This window comes from Eurosta solidaginis, chromosome 4 (genome assembly GCF_040869045.1).
Source record: "Eurosta solidaginis isolate ZX-2024a chromosome 4, ASM4086904v1, whole genome shotgun sequence".
NCBI lineage: Eukaryota > Metazoa > Arthropoda > Insecta > Diptera > Tephritidae > Eurosta > Eurosta solidaginis.
In genome coordinates this window covers 109,232,970-109,252,070 of record NC_090322.1, presented here as the reverse complement: position 1 = coordinate 109,252,070, position 19,101 = coordinate 109,232,970, and the positions used below count along the sequence as shown (strand labels likewise).

Here is a 19,101-nt window from a genome sequence, read left to right as displayed (position 1 = left end):
CCAAATTTGCGCAAAGTCAGGTTCCCCGCAAGGGATGCCAAAATGTTATAGCTGATGAACGGAAATAATGATTGTTCTCCAGCTAAATATATTTTGTCTTCCAACTAATTTTAATTTTACCGCAATAACTTTATATGTATATATACTCGTTTATTTAGCAAAAAGAAGTATGCAAAAATGAAAACGTGCTCACCGTAGTGAAGTGATAAATTCAATAACAAAGATTATTCTTATGAACGAACATAACGAGAAAGCAAAATGTCAAATATAACTCCCCTACAAAACGGAGGTAACCAGTTCACCAACACATTCAAAGCTTTTTCGCTCTCCACTCACACATCGACGTTTCATGCTGTCATCGAAATGACAGTTCATTAATTATTCCGGAAAACATTGAAACGCAAAAAAATATAAATTGTTTACAACGAAAAATATCTTGTGCTTTTAGTTGTGACATGTGACGGAAATTAAAAATTTTGTTGCAGAGAACACCTTTTTGCGTTGGCGACCTTCGCCCAAAATAACATTAAGTTAATTTGAGTTGTGACATGTGACGGAAATTAAAAATATTGCTGCAGAGACCATCTTTTTGCGTTGGCGGCCTGCGCCCAAAATAATATTAAGGGTAACGTTTTACAAGACGGTACACCACCTAATTTAAAAATATAAAATAATAATAAAAACGGAGCTCGAGGCGCGCCTTTTGATTCCACGTTTGATAATTTTTGATAAAAATTGGGTGGTGCACCGTCTTTTAAATCGTTACCATATTAAGTTGTATAGAATCGACGGGATGGCCTACAAGGTTTTATGTCAACTAAATCGCTCCCGATATGGTCGGGCTAGTACCTTAATGGTTCCCGGAACGTACCCGATCTGCATCCGGCAAAGGACCAACAAAGAACGGGAGTGTCCTTATCGCTACAACAACAACATTATTTACTTTCTGATTTTAATTCATACGTATGTGCATTTTTAAATAGTAAAAAAAGTGTTATATTATTCTAATAGATAGCATCTCCGCCGGGTTGCGATTCAGCTCAGAGTAGGCCAAAATCAGAGGAAATTACAACTAAATGCAGATTCACGTGTCATTTGCCAAGGATACAAGGTACTTTACAAGCAACATGCTTTGGAATACGGTACCAAACTGGTTGGATGTATTTCCCTAAAAAAGGGTGGAACTACGCATCTTGGTTTGCCAGTATTTGCTTCGGTAATTTATATTGATTTGTAGTGATTAAAAATTCCAATAGTAGATAATGTAATGTGAATTAAAATTGAATAGGTAGCCGGAGCAAAAAAGGCAACTGATCGGCATGCAAATGTTATTTATGTGGCGCCACCGGGAGCTGCTGCTGCTATCCCAGAAGCATTAGAAGCAGAAATGTCTTTGATTTTTTGCATCACCAAAGGTGTGCCATAACATGATATGGTTCGCGTTAAGCACGCTCTCTTAAGGCAAAAAAAATCGCGTCTAGTCAGGCCCGATTGTCCAGGAATCATCGCACCAGAAAGGGTAAGTAAATTGGCTACCATATTAAATAATTTGTCATGCTTTTTGTGATAATCAACTGAAGAATGCAAATACGACAGTGTTCGAAGTTCATGAGAAAACCAATTAATTTTTTTAATTAGCGTTTGGAGAGAAAAATACATATGTATGTATGCATACAACTGCATAGAAGGGGAGGCACTAATTAATTATTATCAGTAGATTTGCAAGATTTTTGTCATCTTCCCTGCATCGCAGTTGTCATTACATTGCGTTAAGAGAGGGCATCAACACCTTACTACCCACAGCCAGTTAAAATTTTTGTAAATTTTGCTCTTTTCATCACTGTTTCAAAACGTGGAAAGTTATATATCGAGCATTCCATGGAGAATGGTACATTTTAGCAGACTTTCGCATTGCCGGCATTATTAATATTCAATCCCTAGAAGGTTTAATGTAGTCATATCAATAGTTCCCGAGATGGTGGGGCTAGTACCACAATGGTGCTTGTTACCGGAACGTAGATAGATCATTTATTGGGGATTGCACAGTGACTTGCACATCTCCTTCACAGCACCTCATCCTGGCCGACTTCCTTGATGAACCCCAGCAGTGTTCTTTGCTTGAGGGATTGAGCCTATAAACTTAGCCCTACGTCTTGAAATTGCGCCGCAATCTAGAAGGATATGGTCCACCGTCTGCTGATCCATCACATCGGTATGTGTTGTTCGATACTATACCCAGCTTTTGCATGTGACTGTTCAGTCTACAGTGTCTTGTAAGAATAGCCGTTGGGGTTCTTAGGTTATCTTTTTGAGAGGCCTATTAATGCCCTATATCGAGTTGTGCTGTAACCCCCTAACAGTAACTTAGATTGACTCAGGCCTGTCATATTGCGCCAGTGTTCTCCCTTTTCCCTCCCTTCTGCTAATAAATGCCCCTGTGGGCCAACTGGCAGGAACGGCTCGGGATCGATGGGTCATGCAGTTGCTGCCTCTATCCGTGTTGTCCGCCTGCTGTTGTTGTAGTAGCAGTGCTTCGCCCCATCCAATAGGTGCGACCGATCACAAATTGTCATCAATGTCCTCTAACGGTGGGGAGTGTTAGAGGCGTTGGTTCCACAATACAGTTAAAGAGATGGTTGGTGACATGTGGGGACACATTACAAGCAGGACAATGTTTTGTATGTCGGGGTTGATTCTGGATAGGTAAGAGTTTAACCTGTTACGTTATCCAGCTCGAAGTTGAGCTAGAGTGACTATTCTCGTTTCCCTAGGGAGAGTGCGTTCCTCCTCTGCTAGTTTTGTTCTTTGAGTACAGGAAAAACCGGCATAGAGGTCCGACGCCTGTTTTTGGAGTTCACTGAAGACATGCTTGTGTTTTTTAGCTTCATACGGCTGTGTTCTCAGGTGCCGTATTTCCTCATAATGTAATGAGGCCGCGAACAGCAAGAGCCACAAAAGATTTATAAAAGTTACGAGGACGCTGGATTTTGGAATCTAGCCCAGAGCAACCTGTCCGATGCAACCATCCCTTGCACGTGAAACACTGACAAGAGTATTTATTTTTTTAATTTAATTTATTTATTATTACGGCTGTTTAGGCCTAAAACTTAAACTACTAAGTACAATTCATTGTTTTAATCACTTATTTCTATTGAATATGCTGTTGGAATGCCATGTGATTCCGATCAGCATATTTACTAGCGTGACAAAGGGACGAGTCTGGGAGCCACTCATTACGACGTTTCCAATACTCCAGTGATCCCAGCTTAAGGCAACAAAATTTGGAACTTATATTTTTCAATTATATGTGTATTTTAAGCTGTCGGAATGTATTAGTTTCCGATCAATGCAGCTAAACATGTCTTTGGATGTTGGAAATTGAAAATAACCCCTCAACTTTGTTTAGTAAAGACGCTGTCGGAATGCATGAAGATTCCGATTAGCACAGCTCAACATATAATGGGAGGTTGAAAAGGACGTGATTCCAATCCCCCCTGCCCCAACTTTTATTTGGCCTTATTTTCGTTATTTTTGTTACACATTATATAATTTTATTGTTATATTAATGCTGTGAATGCGAGTGATTCCGATCAGCAACAGTAAATACCAGCTGGAAATACCGAATTCCAGCAAAATTAGTTGTTGGAACTGTCTGGAGTTACAGGTGGCCACCGATTTTCTTTTCCTTAGGGCCGGTTGCATTGTATTTTGCTGCTACCAATATTACCATTCCCTTTTCGCGCCCCAGTATCGGTATATCATGTAAAAAAATAAAAGAAAAAAAAACTTTATCTTTTTGGAAGGGTTTTACAATGCTCCAATAAACTTTTTTAAAAGTATTGAAGTTATTACTACTTTTTATGTGATTAGGAAGTTCAGTGAAATATTTCAGGCCCTTATATATATGACCGTCCTAAAAAGATTCTTTTCCGACAAACGCAGCAAACCCATTTCTCAGTACTGGGGTCAGGAGAAGGACCCGGATTGGGGTCGATACCTTCCCGGAAGAGGAGAGTATGTCGCAGACCCGCTGCAAGGATCTGTTGGGAGGTTGACAATTTGACGCAACAAATTAAACATTGAGTCCGCCTGCTCATTGCCCTCCACTCCCCTGTGGCCTAGGACCCAGTCCAACAGTACTACGTTGTGTGCTCCTAATTGATTCAGCTTTTCTACGCACTGAAGGATCAGTGCTGACTTTATTTCGAACGCCGCAAATGCCTTTAGTGGAACCTGACTGCCTGACTGAGTATGGCAATTGTTTCATTGGGGTATCAGCGCTGAAGGTTCAGCTTAGCGCACTAACTTATGGCGAATACTTCCGCTCGAAAATGCTCGGATGTGCTTTTAGAGTTACTGATATTTTGGTTCTGGCTCCGAAAACTCTGGCTCCAATCCCATCTGGCGTCTTCGAGCCATCTATGTACCCTACGATCTTGAGCCTAGTAATACATTGCACCCGCCTATACCTATACAGCCGTACCAAGAGACGGAGCAGCCCATTACATATTGGCACAACCGGAGCACTGCTGGACATCCATCCTATATGAAAGCTAAGCATTCAAAAGTGTTTGTACCAGTGGCTGGTGCACACCGAACTGAACCAATGTATGTTATATTGAGGCCTGCACAAACACCAAGCTATATTTATGTAAATAATATTACTGCTAATGTCAATTTGCGGAACACCACACTACCTACATGGCGATGTAGCCACCGATCAGGTTGTTGTAAGAGATTAATTAAAATATGTTATTCATAAACACTGATTCTTATATTTTCATTATCATTAAACTGTAGACTAGACTCATGACGGGTATTCTTACTGGACACTGCCTTCTGGCGTCACATGCCTTTAAATTAGGCTTGGTCAGTGATAGCAGATGTAGGAAGTGCGGGTTGGAGGAGGAAACGATCGATTTCATTCTGTGCTCGTGCCCTTCGCTTGCCGGGCTAAGACTCCAGCTGACAGATGTCAGATCTAGAAGCAGCAAGTGGCTTAAGTTCTAGGAAGCCGCTAACCCGCTGGAGCCATGAGAAGCGTGAGTGCACTTTGGGTGTCCCAAGACAAGTTCCGTACCTGCTCCGAATAATTTGTAGCTATTTAAGCGACAAAGTACTCCCTTTTGATACAGATGAGGGACTAAGAAAGCACAACACTACGGGCGGTGTCCCTCAGGGATCTGTTTTAGGTCCAACTCTTTGGAATGCGATGTATGGCGGGGTGCTACAAATCGACCTTCCCGGAGGCACAGAAATTGTCGGCTATGCAGATGATATTGTCGTAGTAGCACTGGCCAAGAAATTTGATCTGCTCCAAGCATTATGTAATGACGCCATGGGAAGAATAAAGGAATGGTTGACGAACACGGGGCTGGAGATGGCTAGCAATAAGACAGAAGTGGTTCTGATGAGCTCAAAGCGGACTGTGGATGAGTTGGTCCTAACCATAGGAGATTTTCAAATAAATTCAAAGCCCTCCTTGAAATATCTAGGAGTAATCATTGACTCAAAACCAACTTTTAGGGAGCACTTCAGGGCGGTGATGGACAAAGTTTCTAGAGTTAGTGGAACCCTAACGCGAATAATTCCCAACATCGGCGGCCCAAGCGAAGCTACCCGTCAGCGATTATCCAACGTAACCAGCTCTATAATATTATATGCAGCACCAGTATGGCACAGATCTAAAATGGTCCAACAAAAAGATATACTAGCAGCCTACCGCATTACTGCTATACGAATAGCATGTGCTGTTCCGACGACGCGATCCATGTTTTATCCAGGAAAATCCCAGTAGATCTACTCTCAGGTGAAATGGCCGATCTGTATGGCATTGGATTCAGCTGACCATCTGAAGATGCTAAGAAAAGCGCAAGGTTACGAACAATAGTTAGGTGGCAAGAACGGCGGGAAGATTCGAGAAAAGAGCGCTGGACCTTCATGCTAGTCCGGAATATAGCGGAATGGTACAAGCGAAAACACGGCAAACTAAATTACCATCTCACACAGATATTGAGCGGGCACGGTGGCTTCAAGGAATATCTACATAAGCGTGGGATAGAGGAGGATCCTTTCTTTCCAAGCTGTCCGTCACTGCCCTCGTTTTCACGGCGAAAGACTGTATGTAAACAGATTTTTTGGAGAGGAACCTTCCATTAGGAATTTAGTTCCACGAATTTGCGGACAAATAGATTGTTGGATTGCTGTGAGGAAGATGGCCTTTATAGTAATGACGAAATTGATGATGCATGCCGAAAGGGAGCGCAGAGAAATGCGCATACGAAGTAGTGGCGACTAAATCGCCTTTGAAGTTACTTTACCAGGTCCTGATTCTAGTTATCTGAAATTTCTCTTGTGCCTTTGGAAAAGAGCTATGTGTGGAGCGCTATTTATGGAACACTTTTCGGCTTATATTAAAAACTTTTAATCTATTCTTACTGATATGAGTTTCTTTTTCATTCTAGGTAATTTGATTTTGACGATGTGAGGATAGAAATATCCCAAATATTCCAGCTGTGGCTGTAAGAACATACATTTGCTCAAATTAGAAGAAACCTGCACGGTTGAGCACATCCAGTATCTACGTTTATACAAGGAGGAACACCACACTACTTTCACGGGGATGTAGCCACCGATCACGTTGTTGTAAGAGCTTATTTTAAATATGTTATTCATTAACACTGATTCTAATATTTTGCTTTGGTTTTTACTTTAGAGTCAACCTGTTATATAAGCGATGTCAGCTATTCCTGTAACTTAAGCGCCTTCAGATGTAATAGTTACCGAGGACGCGGTCACAGGAGTAGTTCACTACGTGGGGATTACACTAATCAAGGACTTTCAATATCGGAAGGTTTTCCAGCACCATAACACACCAACAATATGTGCAATCACCCGAATAAATTGTACAACAAACGTTAACACCACATCATCAGCCAGCAACACCAACAACAAACGCAACAAGTTGAAACTTCTAAACAATTAATGACTACTGAACCACCAACATATCCGCAATATGCGCAAACATCAACACCAACATATGTCGCCTACTTTGCAACACGGTGAAGATGGCCAAGGCCATTCTGATTCTAATACTGATAAAGGCGAACCATTGGCAAATTTAAAAAGTCAAACAGACCACGAAAAATATTGATGATGGTATTAATTCTAGTACGGATAGTAAAGAATTTAAACCTAGGAAAAAAGCTAAACTTGATAAAAACTTAACCGAAGATGACAATGTTTCTAATTCTAATACTAAGGAAGTTAAACCTTTGATAAATATGAAGCTTAAAACAGAGTTATCAAAAAATGACGATGATGATAATGATGTTGCTGCAAAGTCCAATGTTGAAAATGATGAAAATTATGAAACAGAATCTGAAAATAGTATGAGTGTGGATTATAACCTGAAGCAAAACTGTCATATCCGGTACGAACAGAATTAGATGTTAAGAAAAGAGCCTACATAAAGAGGCTCAGTATATTTATGGAAAATTTATCATGAGACAATGCCCAATGTATGTATTTCAATTAAATTCAGCACATTGTTGGAAAAAGCATCTAAACTTTATGCATCGTGTAGAGAAACCAGAACATTTACAATTTAAATATAACGAACGTGGTGCAAAATGTAAATTTTGTGATATTCAAGCAGCTACACCAAGCTTCAACAAATTATTGGACCATGAGATTTCTCATATGCTTAATAGTCATTATTTAAAATGTAAATTATGCGATTGGAAGACGAAAATACATTCAAGTATGAATTTTCATTTACGTGTACAACACGCTGAAACAATTGATGTAACAACGAAAAGTTTAGAATTGAATGTTTGTTCATATTGTAATCACAATGGTATTTACGCAAACACTTAATACATCTTTTCTATGTTTAGAATGTGGTGAATAATTTAGAACAAATACAAGTTTACGTGTACATGTTTATGAAAAGTTTGCGCATTGTACACCACAATATTTGAACGGAAATATCTTGAGGGTATGGTTACACCTATGTGGCATCTACAAGCTATTTATAATGACTAGTATGGTATGAATCCGGATATGGAAGAAAACGGAGGTGACGAAATGAATCACCATGCTTCTTTGGATTCTGGTGATACTCCTAACATTCTTCCTAATTTCCCTACGTCTGATGTTACTATACCTACCAAACTAATATGACTGCAAACTGATGAGCAACACTACTAGCGCAGGAAAAATAAGAACTTCAAAACAAGGTTTCGGAAAGGGCACGACTATGAATAGACGTTAATGTATTTATATAGTTTATAAATATAAAAATTCACATATGTAAAGTTCGCTAGAGTAATAAGGCAATAATTTAAATTGTAAAAAAAACATTGTATATATGAATAATTTATAATTAAATATTATCTGAACATAAAGGACGCGTTTCATTCATAGAAAAAGCGATTTGACAGAAGGTAACCGATACGGGTAACCGATAGGCCAGTTACCCGTGTTGTTGTTGTTGCATATGTTTTGGTAAGCGATAACGAAAACATAACTGATGAAGTAACTTAAAAATGTAAATAACATCGAGCGAGAAGGAATGTCGAAAACACAATAGGTAAGAGCGAGAAAGCGAGTCACACGTACACTAATTTGAGAGAGCGCATGCGTTACCTTTTTCACGACAGCAATGTAAAAGTCATTAAGACGATAATTGGTGAACAAGTTATTGGTGACGATTAAGTAATCGATTAGGGAACGGGTACCTGTCTTGTAGGGTCGGTATACAATTTCAGTGTTGGAGAGTGATGCTGAGTTAGAGATTACACTGAGTAACCGGTTGACGATTCCGAGTACTTTTTAAAAAGGTACTTTGGATGTCTCATATTAATGAGTTTATGCAAATTAAAGTTTACATTGGGTAAATAGAGTTTTTAAAAAACTCTTGCACTTTATTTCAATGCCGCTCAAAAACTGACTAAGCTTTACATTTTACTCTTATTTATAACTTACAAATAGTTTACAATAGGCATATTGAATAGGATGCCTATCTTGATACGATACCTTAGTAATTTTACACCTGGCATTGCATCAGCTGGCTAACGCAATGCCAGTATGTGGGAATAGAATGTTACAACGGATTTCGTAAATAAATCAAATAGCAACGTTTAATGAATTTGTTTATATTTGCCACCTGCTTTGAGTGGAGTCATGTTCCTTAACTCCCCCCTTTCTTCAGATGAAACGTCCCTGTTTCATTCAGCGAATTAGTTAATATTTCAATTTGAGAACTTACATTTTTAAATATCTTTTCATTAATTTCAGTTTGTTTTCTTTGCTTAAATATTTTGTATTGATTAGCAGCTTTGGCTAATACTGTAATCATAAATATAACTGTTACTATTATTAAACCTATCCAAAATATGGGTTTTGATTTTATTTCACCTTTTATGATATCAATAAAGTTTATATTTTCAAATTTTAAATTTAAGTCTTCAGATTCTATATATTTAACCATTTCAAAGCTACTGAATTTATTTTTTTTTACATATTTCCATATTTTTGCATCCGTGTTCTCATAAGTTACATTGTCAATCTTTGACTGATTTTTAAAAGTTACGAGATAAACTCCATTTACATTATGATTGTAACAGTATGATTTCCTGAAACTAAAACAACACCATATTTTATTACATCAATTTCTTTATTCCTTTCTTTAATTTTTATACATTTAGTCGTTTTTCCTAACAAAATATCCACTAAACAAGAATTTGAAGATTTTATTTCACAATATACATTCACTATTTCTTTCTTACAATTTTTAACATTAACATATTGATTCTCACATTTTGCAATATCTTTTTCGATAAATAACTTACCATCATTGCTCTTACTACGTAAAATTTACAATCTAAAAAAATTTTTGGATACCTAATATAAATAACTATTAAATCTTTATTCTGTATTATTTTAAAATTAGAAATATCTATTAAATCTGTTGCACTCAATCGTCCATGTTCGTTTGCAATAATGTCTCTAATTTAATCTAAATAAAATTTCTGTCCAGGATGCATTGCGAAGAGCTGTTTTCGTTAGAGATTGAATCAGAAATCGATCTGGATTCTGTTTACTTTTCTAGTGAAGAATACCAAGCCTTAAAATCAAAGATTTCTGAAAACCAAGAGAAATTTCCGGACATTAGGGTTGTAGATAAATTTGTCTACATACTCACAGAGCACTCAGATGGTACGCCTGTCACCGAAGAATACGCTTGGAAACTGTGGATCCCTAGTGAACTTCGTAAAGATGTCATGTCGCGTGCTACGACCATATTATTTCTTTTCACGGCGGGATTCATAAGACATTGGATCGTATACGCCGCAAGTTCTATTGGCCAGGATTAGTTCGAGATGTTAAAACCTACGTAGGTAATTGTGAAGTATGCAAATCGACCAAAGCTCCAAATTTTATATTGCGACCACCAATGGGAAATCAAGTTATTACGGATCGTCCTTTTCAAAGAATTTATTTAGACATCTTAGGACCTTATCCCCGGAGCAAAGCAGGTCATATCGGACTCTTAATTGTGCTGGATCACATGTCCAAATTCCACTGGCTGTGTCCGCTAAAAAAATTTACGTCTTCAGCTATAATTGAATTCCTACAGAAACACATTTTTCATACATATGGAGTACCAGAAACTCTTGTCAGGGACAATGGGTCACAGTTCAAATCCAACGATTTGAAGCATTTATCACGGAGTATGGAGTTAAACATGTATATACAGCGCTTTATTCGCCACAAGCGAATGCTTCAGAACGTGTGAACCGTACATTGATCGCTGCCATTAGAGCCTATCTACAGGATGACCACAGAGAATGGGACACCAATTTAACCTTTATCAGTTGTGCGCTTCGGAACACAATGCACCAGTCCTCAAAATGCTCACCATACCACGCGTTATATGGACTCGATATGATCACTCATGGGTCATCATATGAATTGTTACGCAAAGCGCATGCGCTAGATGAGCCTTGCATACGATTAGCTAAAGACGATATATTATCCCTTGGCCGTGCCAAGTTGAGGAAAAATTTAACGAATGCCTATCATTGTAATGAACGACAATACAATCTATGAGCCAAACCTGTATCATTTAGAGTAGGACAAGAAGTATTCCGTCGTAATTTCGAGAAGAATTTCAATGCAAATTAAGTAAAGCTTTTATAAAAGCAAGAGTTCGCGAGAAACTGGGTAACTGCTACTATGTCTTAGAAGATTTGCAAGGGAAGATCGTGGGAACATTTCATGCCAAAGATATCAAAGTCTGATCGCCTTTTTTCAGTCTAATTCACCGGTTTAAAATAAATCGTTAATTATCCAGTTTGTAATGTGCGATTTTAGAATTTTCAATTTTTCAAGCAATTAATTTCCAGCGTATTAACGCAAGATCATTTTAGTTTCAAATTGTAATAGAGTAGAGTTTCGTTCAATTGTATTTCCATATGGCGGAAGTCATATGATATGCCAGAAAACCGAACAAAAACCGGCTTGGCTTAATTTTGCCGACCGACAATCCTTCTTTTGGATTCGTTTTTTCGCCTAAGCCAGTCGTCTTTAAAAAACAAAAGCCTTTGGACCATAATTGATTATAAACTTGTTAAGCATCACACGTTTAGTGGGAGATACACCGATCGGGTACAGTTTTACTCTCTCACCAAAATTTACAACGTTTTTCAAAAAGTGGCTGAGGTAATGAAGGAGACCAACAAAGCGGTCAAACGATAAAAACCACGCGGACGGAAACATGGCAGCAGAGCACACAAAGTATTAAAGAAAAAATATATTTAGTGCGGAAAATAATAAGACGTTTACTTACTTACCTAATTGGCGCTTAACCGTCTAAACGGATATGGCCGTCCAACAAGGCGCGCCAGTCGCTCCTTCGCTCCGCCAACCGGCGCCAATTGGTCACACCAAGGGAGTTTAAATCGTTTTCCACCTGGTCCTTCCAACGGAGTGGGGGCCGCCCTCTACCTCTGCTTCCATAGGCGGGTTCCGAGAGAAACACCTTCTTGTTCGGAGCATCATCTTTCATTCGCATAACATGGCCTAGCCAGCGCAGCCGCTGCATTTTAATTCGCTGGACTATGTTGATGTCTGCGTATAGCTCATTCAGCTCATCATTAAATCTTCTTCGGTACTCGCCATCGCCAACGCGTAGAGGTCCATAAATCTTTCGAAGAACTTTTCTCTCGAACACTCCCAAAGCCGCTTCATCTGCTGTTGTCATGGACCATGCTTCTGCCCCATATAGCAGGACGGGTACGACAAGTGACTTGTAGAGTATGATTTTCGTTCGCCGAGAGAGGACTTTACTTTTCAATTGCCTACCTAGTCCAAAGTAGTATTTATTGGCAAGATTGATTCTTCGCTGGATTTCAGTGCTGATGTTGTTGCTAGTGTTGATGCTGGTTCCCAAATAAACGAAGTCTTTTACTATTTCGAAATTATGGCTGCAGTAGCATGGTTGCCAAGGCGCGTATGCGCTGACGCTTTGCTGGATGACAGCAGGTACTTCGTTTTGTCCTCATTCACCATCAAACCCATCTTTACCGCTTCTTTTTCCAGTTTGGAGTAAGCAGAACTAACAGCGCGGGTGTTTAAGTCGATGATATCAATGTCATCAGCATATGCCAGTAATTGCACGCTTTTATAGAATATTGTTCCAGTGTGGTTAAGTTCTGCAGCTAGTATAATTTTCTCCAGCATCAAATTAAAGAAATGGCATGATAGGGGGTCACCCTGTCCGAAACGTCGTTTAGTTTCGAACGGCTCGGAGAGGTCCTTTCCAATTCTGACTGAGCTGATGGTGTTGCTCAACGTCATTTTGCACAGCCGTATAAGTTTTGCGGGGAAACCAAATTCAGACATAGCGGCATATAGGCAGCTCCTTTTCGTGCTGTCGAAGGCGGCTTTAAAGTCGACGAAGAGGTGATGTGTATCGATTCTCTTTTCACGGGTTTTTTCCAAGATTTGGCGCATTGTGAAAATCTGGTCGATGGCAGATTTACCAGGTCTGAAGCCGCTCTGATAAGGTTCAATCAACCGGTTCACGGTGGGCTTCAATCTTTCGCGCAATACACTTGAAATGACCTTATATGCGATATTAAGAAGGCTGATTCCACGATAGTTGGCGCATTTTGTAGTATCCCCCTTCTTGTGGACTGGGCAAAGAATACTTAGATTCCAACCGTCGGGCATGCACTCGTCCGCCCATATTTTGCTAAGAAGCTGCTGCATGCGCCTTACCAACTCCTCGCCGTCGTACTTGAAAAGCTTCGCAGGCAATCCATCAGCGCCCACGGCCTTGTTGTTTAACAATAAGACGTTTAGTTAATTAAATAATCTAGAATTGTTGAAGTGAAAGAGTGTTGTAGCCATCATTCAGAACAAGGCTAACTATATAAAAAAAAAAAATAAACATAAATTTGGAAGGAAATTTTGTATAAAAAAAAGAAAGTTTTAAAAGTATATAAATAAATAATAAATGTAAGGCGCGATAACCTCCGAAGAGATCTAAGGCCGAGCTTCTCTTCCAATTTGCGTCGTGCTCCTCTTGACTTCCCTACAAATTGGCCCGACGGGACCTACGTGATTTTTATGCCGACTCCGAACGGCATCTGCAAGGCAGATGAGTTTTCACTGAGAGCTTTTCATGGCAGAAATACACCCGGAGCACTTGCCAAACACTGCCGAGGGGCGACCCCGCTTAGAAAAATTTTCTTCTAATTGAAAAAACTTATTTCTAAAATTAAAAAAGTATATATTCGCAAATAAATATTTGTCTCGCTGATTCAATACAAAAAAAAAAATATGTATATATATGAGACAAAACAAAATATGAAAATTAGGTGAAGTCATTACGTATGTAAATACATGCAAAGTTGGCAACAACATACATTACGACGCAACTATAAAAAACATAAAAGGAAATAAGAGAATCAGACTAAATTTGCACATAAATAATTGTATCAATGCGAATATACCAACGGTACAGCTTTTTAGAGAAAATCAAAAAATTATTTATATACAATAACACAAAATTCATTGTAATGAAATCAGGAAATATTAGTTTATGTACTAGAAGAACGGTCTCTTGATGCAAAAAATAAGTGTGGCGAATGAGGACAAAACGAAGTACCTGCTGTCATCGAGCAATGAGTCAGCGCATATGCGCCTTGGCAACCACGCTACTGTTGGCAGCCATAATTTCGAAATAGTAAAAGACTTCGTTTATTTGGGAACGAGCATCAACACTAGCAACACCATCAGCACTGAAATCCAGCGAAGAATCAATCTTGCCAATAAATGCTACTTTGGGCTAGGTAGGCAATTGAAAAGTAAATTCCTCTCTCGGCGAATGAAAATCATTCTCTACAAGTCTTTTATCGTACCCGTCCTGCTATATGGGGCGGAAGCATGGACCATGACAACAGCAGATGAAGCGGCTTTGGGAGCGTTCGAGAGAAAAGTTCTTCGAAAGATTTATGAACCTCTACGCGTTGGCGATGGCGACTACCGAAGAAGATTTAATGATGAGCTGTACGCAGACATCAACATAGTCCAGAAGATTTAATGATGAGCTGTACGCAGACATCAACATAGTCCAGCGAATTAAAATGCAGCGGCTGCGCTAGCTAGGCCATGTTATGCGAATGAAAAATGATGCTCTGTTGGTTGCGGTTAATTCACTATACAAACAAAAAAATACACATATTTACGAAGGATTAATTATCCTATCGGTAGTAAAACACAAAAAAAAAAAAACACAAAAGGAATTTAATAAAAATTTAGTTGCGGCAAAATTTCAGACACCCTAATATTACCTACGCGGTTTCTTACCCCTCATCATACTTATATACGGGGTATTCCATCCCATTTCGACCAATTTTGAACCCGACCCCTTTAGAATTGGCTGAAAGTTTTTCTTCTTTTTCTAGCTTACGAAAGACGTTTTTCAGAATTTTTTCAAATTTTTTCATGCAACTCAAAACAAGTTATGAATTTTTAAAAAAACACCGTTTTTGTTTTAAAATGCTATAACTTTTTCAAAAATTGACCGTTTGGGATTTTTTTTTAATTTGTTTTTAAATGTACTTTTCGGACAAAATTCAAAAAAATTTTTAGAGTTTATTTTTTCAGTTTTTCGAGATTTTTCGAATTTCGATTTTTTTAAATTTTTTTTCTCATAAAAAACTTCAATCAATTCTGCAATCATCCCCACTAACCTCGGAGTGGGCCGATTTTTTTATATTTTTATTTATTTAACAAAAAATATAAGAAAATGATTTTTAAGTATTCTTTTCTGATTCTAAGTATTGATTTCTGATTTTTAAGTATTCTTTTCATTAATCCTATTTTAATCGTAGAAAAAAATGTTCCAAGTTTGATGTACCAATGTTGCGAAATCACTAACATTATTGCTCCCTGTTAGTATGAAATAACAACCACACATGCATTATAATTTATTCCCCGAATTTAATATAGATTTTACATTGGTCATCTCTGTAAAAATTTATGTATGAAAAGGTGGGTGACAGTGGTGTTACATGAACATGCACATAGATTACGTGGTGCACCTTTAACAGCGTCGCAAGTAAAGCTTTAATTGTGTACATTTTTTTGATAACATTAACACACGATAACAGTATTTGTACAATTATTTTTACGCCTCCTATAAAACAACACTAGTAGCATAAAACTGGGCGAGTAAGCTTTAAAAAAAAAAAAGAAAAAAAGAGAGTTCAATATTTTTAATTTTAAGGTTATGTGAATTCCACACAGAAGCTTTCTTATATCGTAACATTTTTTTTATGAAACGATTAAATTTTCCATCTTTTTACATACAACCATTAGCTTCCTCAGCTGCTATACGGTAAAATTTCATTTTTTATGTACAAAAAAATAAGTCAAATAGAAAATTGTCTTTTTTTGGACTTTGTGAACAATTTGAATAAAACGCAGGTATAGTTATGTATAGACATCACACCTGAGCGTAAAGGTTCTGGTTTTATTCAAAAGCCGTTTTATCTTGTGCTGCCAATGCTGCAGGAGTTCAACTGCATATATTTACTTTTTCAACTTTTTATTAAATTTTAAAAATAATAAATCTTTACCTTGCATTTGTTGTTAGAAAAAACAATAAAGTTCTAAGAAATAATCTAAGTTGACTAGATTTGGTATTCCATTAGGCATTCAATATTGCGCTGATTAAATAATTAGAAACCTATATTTTTGTGTGAGGAATTAAGCTCAATAAGAGCCTTGATATAGAAAAGCTGACTTATGACGTCGCAAGCTGTCTGTGTGAAATTGCGATTAGGTTAAACATATACATGTAAAATTTAGAACGTATAAGTTATCATTTTTTATTTATTTATTTATTTATTTATTTATTTATTTATAAGACTCGTTGGTTGAGCGTAAGACTGATGTCTTTTAAGCCCATCATCGTTAATTAATTTACAATATTTTCATATATAATTAATAATAATAATATCTAATAACAATAATAATTACTCTATATGCATATCATAAAAAATTGCATTAATTTAAATCATAATTAACAACTTATAACAAATATTTTAGGTTTAGAAAGATTTATTCCTTAAAATATGAAAACATAAATAATGGTCATAAGAATGAAAAAGTAAAAGAAAATAGGAAGAAATATTTAGATATTTAAAAACTTAAACACTTCCAATTTAAAGCGCCTGCGATTTGTTATCGATTTAATTTTGTTTGGTAAAGGGTTCCAGAGTTTGACAACACTGAACAAAAACGTTCGTGATGAAGTATTATAATGATGTTTTGGTACGATGAGGTTGCGTGTTCTAATCGAGTGCGCAAAAGCCAACTTTTCAAAAAGGTACTTTGGATGTCTCATATTAATGAGTTTATGCAAATTAAAGTTTACGTTGGGTAAATTGAGTTTTTAAAAAACTCTTGCACTTTATTTCAATGCCGCTCAAAAACTGACTAAGCTTTACATTTTACTCTTATTTATAACTTACAAATAGTTTACAATAGGCATATTGAATAGGATGCCTATCTTGTTACGATACCTTAGTAATTTTACACCTGGCATTGCATCAGCTGGCTAACGCAATGTCAGTATGTGGGAATGGAATGTTACAACGGATTTCGTAAATAAATCAAATAGCAACGTTTAAAGAATTTGTTTATATTTTCCACCTGATTTGAGTGGAGTCATGTTCCTTAACTCCCCCTTTCTTCAGATGAAACGTCCCTGTTTCATTCAGCGAATTAGTTAATATTTCAATTTGAGAACTTAAATTTTTAAATATCTTTTCATTAATTTCAGTTTATTTTCTTTGCTTAAATATTTTGTATTGATTAGCAGCTTTGGCTAATACTATAATCATAAATATAACTGTTACTATTATTAAACCTATCCAAAATATGGGTTTTGATTTTATTTCACCTTTTATGACATCAATAAAGTTTATATTTCGGCAAGAAGATTATTGTTGTATAGATAATCAACTATTTGCGTAACCATTAGCCTTTCCAAAAGCTTTGACAAAGAAGGAAGTATGCTAATTGGCCAAAAATCTGATGGAATGGCACCCGGACGATTTTTAGAGATTGGATTAACTTTAGCTATTTTCCAGGAGTCCGGAAACGTCGAGGTGGTGATGGAAAAATTCTAAATGTGTGTTAGGATTGAAAGTATGAAGGGAATTATCAGCTTTATAAATTTTAAGCTTACGTTGTCCTCTCCAATGGCATTTGATTTAATTGAAAAAATACTTTTTAGAATATCATACTCAGTCACGGTTGAGAAGTCAAATGTTTTTTCTGTTGCAAGTAGGAAGCTTTCATTCAGATTAAAATCTCTGCTGCTTTGGATAATGTTAGATTCTAAGAAGTAATCATTCATAGAGTTGGCGTCTAAATTGCATTCTATACTAGTTTTACTCCCAATTCCAACAGACTTTAGATGGTTCCAAAATACTTTGCCAGATAAGTTTACATCTAACTTGGTACGGTAGTGCTGCCTTTTAGAGTTTTTCGTGGTCAGATTAGCTTTGTTACGGGCAACGCGGTGTACGTTTCCAACGTATGTATAGCTGGTTTCTCGTTTTTATACTTTGTAATACCACTCTTGTAAACCATGGAGGTTTTTTATTAGAGACTTTGGCCATTCTTACAGGGATATATTTATCATAAAGATAATTTAAGCTTGAGGTATAAAAGTCTAGTTTTTGGTTTATATCTGGAAAGAACCAAGCTGTGTTCCAATCAAGGACGCCAGCCTCATATCTTAATGCATCAATATCAACAGATTTAAAATCCCTGTAATAAAATTGTTTGTGTACATCATTATTAAACTGTAAATCATACGCTAAAAACATCATATCATGATCTGATACTCCTGGAATGGAAAACTGATCACAATGAAGTACGTTTGAACGATCAGACACACATATAATGTCAAGCAGACTTGATTTACAATTATGACCAAAGCGGGTTGGAAATTTATTTATTCCAAACCAGCAGAAATCAGCCTATCTGTTAAATCAATGGAACTGCTATCACTATTGAGAAGATCAATATTGAAATCCCCACATAACAAGACATGCTCATATTTGGGAGCTAACAGCTAACTCAGCAACTTCATTGAAAAGGCCACTAAGATCAAATCTTCTACTAGGATTGTAAACACATATGTACGATCAAACACTTCCTGCAACCATCTCCAATTTTTACCACCAAATACTCAACCGGATCATTACAACTTGATTTAAATATAATTTTTCGATTAATCCCGGATTTGCAGTAGATGCCGATTCCACCACCCTTCGCCCCGTTTGCCTATCATTTCTTAATAGTTTATAGTCACGCAGTACACAAGTATTATCACATACGGACTCGCTAAACCATGTTTCAGTTATGCATACAACATCAATATCAAGGCCCTGCAAAATATAATTAATGTAATCAACTTTTTGATTATTGAAGCTTCTAGCATTAAAGTAGCATAATTGCAACCCGGTATACTTCCTACTAACAAGCTTCAAGAGAAAATTTAAACATCTT

General features: G+C 37.1%; 1 long non-coding RNA gene across 1 annotated transcript; it reads left to right on the top strand.

Annotated features, from left to right (window-relative positions):
• The first annotated feature begins 365 nt into the window (after window positions 1–365).
• LOC137250131 (uncharacterized) lies at window positions 366–8,402 on the top strand. Its single transcript, XR_010952758.1, has 5 exons — window positions 366–625; window positions 1,012–1,216; window positions 1,289–1,519; window positions 6,465–6,645; window positions 6,716–8,402. It is a non-coding gene; the product is annotated as an uncharacterized lncRNA (long non-coding RNA).
• Window positions 8,403–19,101: the final 10,699 nt, after the last annotated feature.